The sequence below is a fragment of the Perognathus longimembris genome, chromosome 4 (assembly GCF_023159225.1).
Source record: "Perognathus longimembris pacificus isolate PPM17 chromosome 4, ASM2315922v1, whole genome shotgun sequence".
NCBI classification, from domain to species: Eukaryota; Metazoa; Chordata; class Mammalia; order Rodentia; family Heteromyidae; genus Perognathus; species Perognathus longimembris.
Window position 1 is genome coordinate 8,403,091 of NC_063164.1, and position 9,099 is coordinate 8,412,189.

Here is a 9,099-nt window from a genome sequence, read left to right on the forward strand (position 1 = left end):
CCCTTAGAAAGAATGATCATCATACCGTTCATAAGGAAATTGAAAGACTTGGAAAAATTATGACAAGTGAAGTAAGTCAGACCCAGAGAAACCAAAGTTGCATGGTTTCCCTCCCTTGTGGTAGCTAGAATTCACACCTGTAAGTATGCAAGTGGCTACAAATTTATTAACTGAAATATGGTAGACTCTAAAGAGAACTTAAATCATGTAGTCTCTTGGAAAGACAAAGTCAAACCCCAACAAAATAAGCACTGGGATATGGATACATGCAAGGGGGGATGGAACCAAAGGGTAAAGAAATGAAGGGGAGACAGCGGGGAGAATGCAGTCAGGAAATGACTGCATAGACGGCGAAAGTGAGCAGGTGTTGGGGGGCGGGGGGGGAAGTGTTGAAAGGGTGACACTGCGCACGCTGCCTGGTATTCATAAACTGCTTTGTGAAAGAGCCCCTCCTTTGCACAACTATTTTAAAAGAATTCAGAACCTTGCAATTTATACGAATTGGATATTGAATACGAAGGAAAAAGAAGCGCTGGGAACCCCAAAGTTGTTGGCTTTAAAAATGGAAGGAGTGTTGGTAGCATGATCAGATACGACGTGTGGAGGGAAGCATATTAGTTGGTGGGTGGCATGTCATAACCGTGAAGGCTGAGGGGCCCCCAGATGAAGAGCTTCCTTCCTTTCTCCACAGACGCCACCCTAACCTGGACCATCCTGCTCATCAAAGCTCAGCTACAGCTAAATCTAGTATCAGTCTTGAGGGACCCATCATGTTATTTGGAGCCCAATGTTAGGGTCTACTTAGCCATTCTTCATAAGGCAATGCATTTAATTCAGCTAAAATCCAAGCACAGCAACAGAAGCCTGAGTTTCGATGTAAGCAAGGGGGTTGACTTTGGGTGAGTTTCATACCTTCTCACGTATAACAGATTCTTCCCGTTGCCATAACACTGGTAGGTATACAGGAAGAAAATATAAACGAAAAGGATGTTGAGCCATCATGGGGAAATTATTCTTACATAAGTCAGAACTGTCCATTGAAACCCCATCTTTCCCAAGATATGAAAGTCAATGCTAAATCCTTCTCTACCTCAGAAATAAAGCATGAACTAACCATGAGAAATAGAAATCTCAATTCTCATATAGGAGAGGATACAGTACCCTGAAAGAAACATACGTGTGATGATAAATTTCTCTTATACATGAGCAATGGGTCACATTACTTAAAAAAAACTTTCACTGCCTCATCTTTCTTTTATTGTGATGTTCAGAGCCAAAGTTTTGTGATCAAAATTGTGTGATTAACTATGTATTTTAAAAATAGAACCAAATTTGGTTGCTCATACCTGTAATCCTAGCTACTCGGTGAATGCCAACAGGGAGGATCACAGTTCAAAGCCAACCCCAGCGTAATGGTTGTAAGTCTCCACCTCAACCAATAAGAGCTGCAAGCAGTGGTATGTGTGGGTCAGAGCAGCTACACAGAAGCAAAAATGGGAAGATCGCAGAACAGGGTGGCCCAGGCATGAAAGCTAGGTCCTGTTCAAAAATAACTAAAGCAAAAAGGGGTTAGGGGCATAGCCCAAACGGTGAGGTGCCTATCTAGCAAACATGAGGCCTTGAGTTCAAACTCCAGTACAATAAAGAAAGAAAGACAGAGAGAAAGAGAGAGAGAGAGAGAGAGAGAGAGAGAGAGAGAGAGAGAAGCAAAATAAGAAACAAAGAAGAGGGAGAGTGAAAGAGAAAGGGAGGGAGGAAGGGAAGAAAAGAAAAGAGAAGAGAAAATCACTTGTTCCTAATCATTTCAGATTGTTGCTTATTTTGCATACGGAAGTTGGAGACTTGGCTACTTTCCAAAGAACCTTTCTTATCGGGAACAACCGCTCTGATTGTCCCTGAAACAAGAGCTCAAAGGTTTTCATAGGAATTCCCCACTGTGAATTTTGAAGCCAAAGAGCCAAGGGTGACACTGGAATGTAATTTGCATAAGCCTAGCCAGCTCATTTCACAGGGCTAGTTTTTCCTCCCAGTGAAGAGCCCAGTGTCCCCAGACAAATGTGCTCCTTTGCCATACTGATGAAGTCTTTGTGGCTTTTAGGAAAAAAAACAAACAAACAACAAAAAAAAAAAACCTTCTTCAATTGTACTATTCTCAGAGTCAGTCTGCATTTCTTTGCTCAGTCACTGTTAGATGAAGCCTGTCAAACAAGACCTGTGCCTTAAATCCATACCATAGGAATAAAATTCTCCAAGAAACAAGGCAAATACCAGATTGCACACCAGTGTTGATTCTGGCTGTCCCTACACATATGGGATGCAGCTATGAGAAGACATCTAAATTTTTTAAATGACTACTGTAAGTCAACACAGGTAGGTTAATTTTTTGTACCTCAAAAATATTCCTTATTGCCCATATTTGCAACAATTAAAATGTATCACATTAGCTTAGCATTGATGGTTCAGACCCAGCATCCCAGTTATCAGGATGACTGCATTTCAAAACCAAACCAGGCAAAGAGTTCCAAGGACCCCCATCTCAACCAGTAGCTGGGCTTGATGCTCACACTCATTACCCCAGCAGTAGCATAAGCATAAATAGGAGGATTACTGTCCAGCCTAGCCTTGGCAGAAGGAGAGACCCTATCTCACATAGAACTGAAGCAAAAAGGACAGGAGATGTGGATGAATTCAAACATCATCATCTCCCTCAAAAAAAAAAATTAGCACACTAAAATTAGGATTGACTTCTTACTGAAATAATATGAGGCATTCATCCTATTTTATTGACTTACTTATGTTTGTTGTAAAGGAGATGTACAGAGGGGTTATAGTTACGTAAGTCAGGTAATGAGGACGTTTCCTTTCGCCCAATGTCATCTCTTCCTCTCCTCCTGACCCCTTCCTCCACAACCCGTGTAGTTCATTTTCCACATAGTGTCCAGTGAGTGTCACTGCTACATTGGTTCACCCTTCGTCCCACTATTTCCTTCAAATAACAAATAAACTTTCATACAAGACAAAAGGAATATGAATCAAAAACAGCAACAAAGGAGAGAAGGAAAAAAAAGGCAAAATCACAAAAACTCCTCATTTCCCTTTCTTGGAGTTCATTTCCATAGACATCATTTTCTGTGTTCATATGCACACAGCTATGGAGCTTTTGTGATCCTCTCCTAAGAATATACTCCTTCGGTTTCATTGTATGACCATGTAGAGTCCTGTGTACTTTATCATGTTTAAGTATAAATTTTTTTTGTCTTCTACCACCCAGTGTATTTACTTGTAGATTTATAGGCCCAATCTAGTTAAAACAACTGAGGGAAACCATACAACCCATGTTTCTTAGAGTCTGGCTTACTTCGTTTAATATAATTTCTTTCCAAATCTTTCCATTTCCTTACGAAGGGTGCAATCTTGCTGATGAAAGCACAAAATTCCATTGTGTACATATATCACATTTTCTTGGTGCATTCGTCCACTGAAGGGCATCTGGATTGATGCCATATCTTGGCTATGGTAAACAGTGCAGCAATGAACATAGAGCTTCCCTATGACCCAACAATTTATCTAATTGACCACAAACAAGGCCACACTAAAGCTCCCAACACAAACATATTTTTGAAAGGATCTTCACTGATAAAGTGCGGGGTTCTTGTTTCAATTGTGTTTCCTAATTTAACATTCATTGGAGAAATACAATGAAGTTCTTCCTCAGTATTATTACTGAGGTATTATGGTAATTCCCTGTGGTGCCAACCTTTAATAAAATGTATAGAAAAAGGACTCTGGGTGCAGAACAAGGAGGAAAGGATTTCATAATGTAGGAATGGCTGCTTGCTTGGAGAGGAGATTCGGAGGCATGGAACAAGATCAGCATACTTACAGGCCTTAGAAGCACAGCTGCGCCTGAATTTTTCTTTTTTTTTTTTTTTTTTTTTTTTTTTTTTTTGCCAGTCCTGGGCCTTGGACTCAGGGCCTGAGCACTGTCCCTGGCTTCTTCCCGCTCAAGGCTAGCACTCTGCCACTTGAGCCACAGCGCCGCTTCTGGCCGTTTTCTGTATATGTGGTGCTGGGGAATCGAACCTAGGGCCTCATGTATCCGAGGCAAGCACTCTTGCCACTAGGCTATATCCCCAGCCCCGCGCCTGAATTTTTCAATGGTCCTAATGTAATGGTTGAATATTCGGTCTTTTCCTTGCAAGGCGATTTTTGTCACAAATTATGTATGATAGGCTGAATACAAAGCATCTAGACCTTTTCTTCTTTGGAAAGTCGGCACGACTCAACAAAGCACAATGCAGAACAATAGCACAGAGTTCTGTTAAAATCACAAAAATACATAAGTCAAAATAAGAACTACAAATTCACCATCTGAAAAACTGCTAAACCACAAACTCAACATCTAGAAAACTGTAGCATTAAGTGTAAGCTAACTTCAAGACTGATTTCTGATGTTTCACATAAAATGGACCACATTATAAATTTGTTTATTGTTATCATTAAATAGTTGTGCAAAGGGGCTACAATTCTATAGATCTGGTTATGAGTATGATGTTTCTTGGTTAATGAAGGAAGGGGGATGCATATTAATTTTTAACTTATTCTTTCGGTTTAAGAGTATGAAGTCCTTATCCGCTTATTTCAAAAAGTAAACAATCTATGCCATCATTTTAAACAACTCTGAAGTTTTCTACTGCATGGTTCACCCTGACTGAATTCCCTAGGCTGTTTCGAAATTTTCAACAATTACAAATAATACTGTGGAGAACATTCTGCAGGAAGATATTCCGAAATACTTTCAGAAAATGGATTCAGAATACAGAAGCTGAGGGTCAAAATGTATATGTATATAGCTTTGAGCTATCAAGGTTATCTTCCAGAAATTCCGGATTGAGAAGACCCCTGCCTAGCTCCCAATATCGAGAAATAAATGAAGTTGCTAAGGGCTTTATGAAATTAGTGACAACTCAATAACCTGCGTGTGTAAGGTCACAGGTGGGCAAGCACTAGCCCCTATTTTGTGTCCCCGCCTCCATCTCCCTGGGGAGGCTGGGGACTTTTGTTTTTCCTGGCACAAAAAGAACATGCTTTGTAACGTGCCGCACCCAAACTCTTAAAGTAAATATTTTGCCAGGGAAATAGAAGAACCGGAAGGAGAGAACTGAAGGACAGAGGGAGGGCAGGCAGTCAGTCCGTATCAATCCCGTACTTTCCAGAGGAGCCTCCAGCTTCTGTTTATTTAAGAGACCCAAAGCTTTTGAAATGCAATTGAGCTATTGCTCTGATGAGGAAATCTTGGTAGCTCCCTATGGTAAGCTGGAAAATTCCCCTACACACTTTCTCAAAATGCCCATAAAGGTGCCAGCCCTAAGAGTCATGACGAGCTAGGAGTCATTTGCAAAGGAATGCTGAAGGCACATATTTCTTCAGCGCACGAATGCTGGGCTTACAGCTGGGCCTTCCCTTTCAGTCCTTACAAAGGCCATCACCAGCAGCAAGGGTGGCGCCTTTCATGTGCAGTGCTTCAATACTTGGATTTTATATGGGCCTAAGGTGGCTCTATTTCTGCAGAGCGGAGTTCAGATAGCTATTTGTTCTATAACTCTAGAGTTTCTCCAAGAAAGTCTAAGCCTAATTACTTAATAAAGCAATGGGCATCTATTAATAACATAAGCAGAAATATGCACACAAAAGTTACATTCAGCACTGTCTGTTGAAGTACAACAGGCAACTACTGAATAATAGTAAATGATAAAAAAATATAGGTTATCAATGCGATTAAATGACAAGTTGCTGCTTAATCTTTGAAGCATTCTATGCAAGTTGGATTGAGGATGGTAATGACATGAGTAGATCACAAGTTTAATTATTAGGAAATTATGTATATACATATTCATGCATTCCTGGGACAATACAGGGCCTTTAACTAGTGACCAAGGCACTGTCTCTGAGATTTTTTGCTCAAGACAGAGACTCTATCATTTGAGCCATAGTTCCATGTCTAGATTTTGGTGGTTAATTGGAGATAAAAGTACCATGGACTTTCCTGCCTAGACTGGCTTTGAACCAGAGTCCTTTGAGCTCAACTACATGAGTAGCTAGAATTACTGGTATGAGCTATCAGGGCACAGCTTTGTGTATGTTTTTATTCATGTGTTTTTTAATGTAATTTTATTTTTTTATTTATGTGGTACTGAGGAACCCATATCTTCATGCATGTACTCTGCCACCAACCACATTCCCAGCTCCCTCTTATTTCCATACTGTTTCTGTAGTTACCAATTTGAACAATAAATACTTATTGCTTTTATAACCAGAAAAGGGAAAACTATTCCCAAGCCACATAAGAAAAGAATCCTGGTTTCTGGTATAGGAAGTAAAGTGAACTTAAAAACAGGATCACAAAGAGCTACATTTTATTCATTGTTTCAGTAATTTTTGGTAAAAATTGTCATTGGAAGAAAACTGTATTTCTTGGAATTCCTCATACCAGGATTTATGAAAATATTCCAGAAAGCCTTGCAAATTTTTCACCACCTTTTCTACTTTTTTATTGGCCTCAGAGGAGAAATAATTCATTCTGCCAGGAAATAACACATCTCATCCTGGGACTTACGGGATAAAACAAGTCAACGCTTACTGAGTTTCCCTGGCTAGTAAGTTTTCTGAGAACCCAAGTATAAAGTGATTGGTTCGGGGGGAAAAAATGTGTCCATTAACTGGGTTTAAAGAACAGATGACTTTGTTTAGTGGGTGATGAAGAATAACTAATTAAAATGTCACCCACAACCATGACCTTCTCTGTGTCTTCAGATTTCTGTTAGGGCAGCAATCCTTGCCTTCCAAATCCAGAAGGGAGAACTCAAAAACATGAATGAATTCTCTTACCAATCTTATTAACTAGCAGCTCCATTTCCACTCAATAAAAAGAAATGACAGTAGGATTGTCTTACAATTTTCAACCTATTCAACACATATATTCGTTCTTGCCTTTTAGCATAGGCCATCCCTACAGCATCAATTCTGAACCACGCTGTTTTTCACGACTGTGTTACATCATACCCTCTTACTCATCCTTTGCTCTCGCAACAGAAGTTAGGCAGATCTCGGGATGCCTAGGTGCTTCCTACCATGTACATTGCGTGCCTTCTGTGCTCACAGGTGCCTTTGGGAGTCAATCCAATCAGAGAGCCAGATAAGCAACTGGAATGTCCCTCTGTCCCCTGTGACTCCAGGCAAGAGCCTGCTTGGAGTCAAATTGTTAGTTCAAGAAGAGCAAATGAATCACTGGTTCCTTACAAGAGGTACTGGATTGCTACGAGAGCAAAGCAGGGTGATATGATCTAGCTGGCCAGGAAATGCCACGAGTGGATCCAAAGCTTTGGGAACGTGGTTAGATGGGTCATTGACTTGCCTCTGTTCCCTGGACATCCACCCAAGTCTGTCGTATGGAAGAGGAATGAGTGGATGGATCAGAACAAAATGTGGTTTCCATTAACATAAAAATCAGCACAGCCTCTCCAAAACAGATGTGAAGCCTTTCATGCCATCACATGAAGGATCTCCCCTGCAGGCTGCACGAGTTCGTGCATCCTCTGCAATGTGTACATCCTGTCTGAGGACCACTGAGTCTCCATGGTGGACCCGTGAAGTACATAGGTCAGCCAGGGTTAGCTCAAAAAGAAACCCGCCCAGGGAGATGAGACTATATCACTGATGGCTTCGACACAGCTGGAGGGTGAGCAGGACCTGGGGAAGAAATAATGTTAAGAAAAGTTCTAAAATGATCATAAGAGATTATATGTCTTACCTCCTGCAAGTCACTGGAGAGTTCTCCTCTCTAAAACTACTTGTTACTAGCAGATGACCTTTTGTAATCTCTTGTAAAACTACTTCTAGTAACAAGTAACTCAAAATAGCATTGAGTAGCTTTGTATGCTGCCTGTATTCATTTTATTCACTCCATGTTATCAATTCTACTTTCTTTGGGAAATTATGTTTGTTTTTCCTTTTGTTTTTCTGTTCCTTTCCTCTTTTTTCTCACCTCATTCTCTTTCTTATCCCTTTTCAGCACACCATGTGTTTGTACATATGAAATGTGATGTTGTACTCTTTCTTTTTATTTCATTTTTCCCCTCCTTGTTTTCTGTAATAAATGGTAGTATACAGGGATAGAATTTTGCTTAGCCAGCTTTATAAAATGTGTTGGTCCCTTTGACTATTGATTAAAATATATTTCTTTCATTCCAATCTCTACCACAAAGAACAGATATTATCAAAGCCTTCCATGTAACCAAGAGTTTGGAATGCAATGGTGACATGGACATATAAGTAACCAAATGCATATGCTTTTGTTTCAAAGTGGACACCATGGAGAAAGTCATTTGGGCTCCATCTCCAAAGTATTCTGACCCTCACCGAATATCACAAGAAATTAGCAGGACTCTAAGCACAGAAATGCAAAGAGATGTTTTATCCAGGTAAAGAGCTGAACATAATAGAGCTTTCATTGAAGGAGGAGGGCAAGGAAGAGACTAAATACGATGCTTCATGTAACTTATAGCCAGAAAATTCTAGAGTCACTCATGTCACATAGAAGCCAGTTGACTTCAGCAAGGGCTGGCTTCAGTTTCTACCTCGGAAGAGTGATGGGAAAATCCGAATCGCAAGACTGTTGAGAGCATTAGTAAAGGAATCTGATGAAAGCACTGTGTGATGTACAATATGAGTGGATCAAATGCTAACGATCACAACCAATACCACTTCCACCACACTAAGCCATGCAGTCATGAAAGAAAAGCCAGAGACATGAAAGAAATAGTCTTGTGGTTGAGATGCTTACACTTTGCCCAGAAAAACAAAACACAAACCTGTGAAAAACTGAATGAATACTTATGCATGTAGATGTGTTGATAGGTTAGGATTATAGATTAGGCCTCCTTTAATACTTTCCCTATTTGTTATATCTTTACAATCCTCCTTATAATTCCTATTTTTAAAAATAAAGAAACAGTAATAAAGAACTATGAAATAATCTGCCCAGAGTCACAGGTAATAAGTAATGGAAATGAGTTCTGAACTCTATAGTAGAGAAGAAAA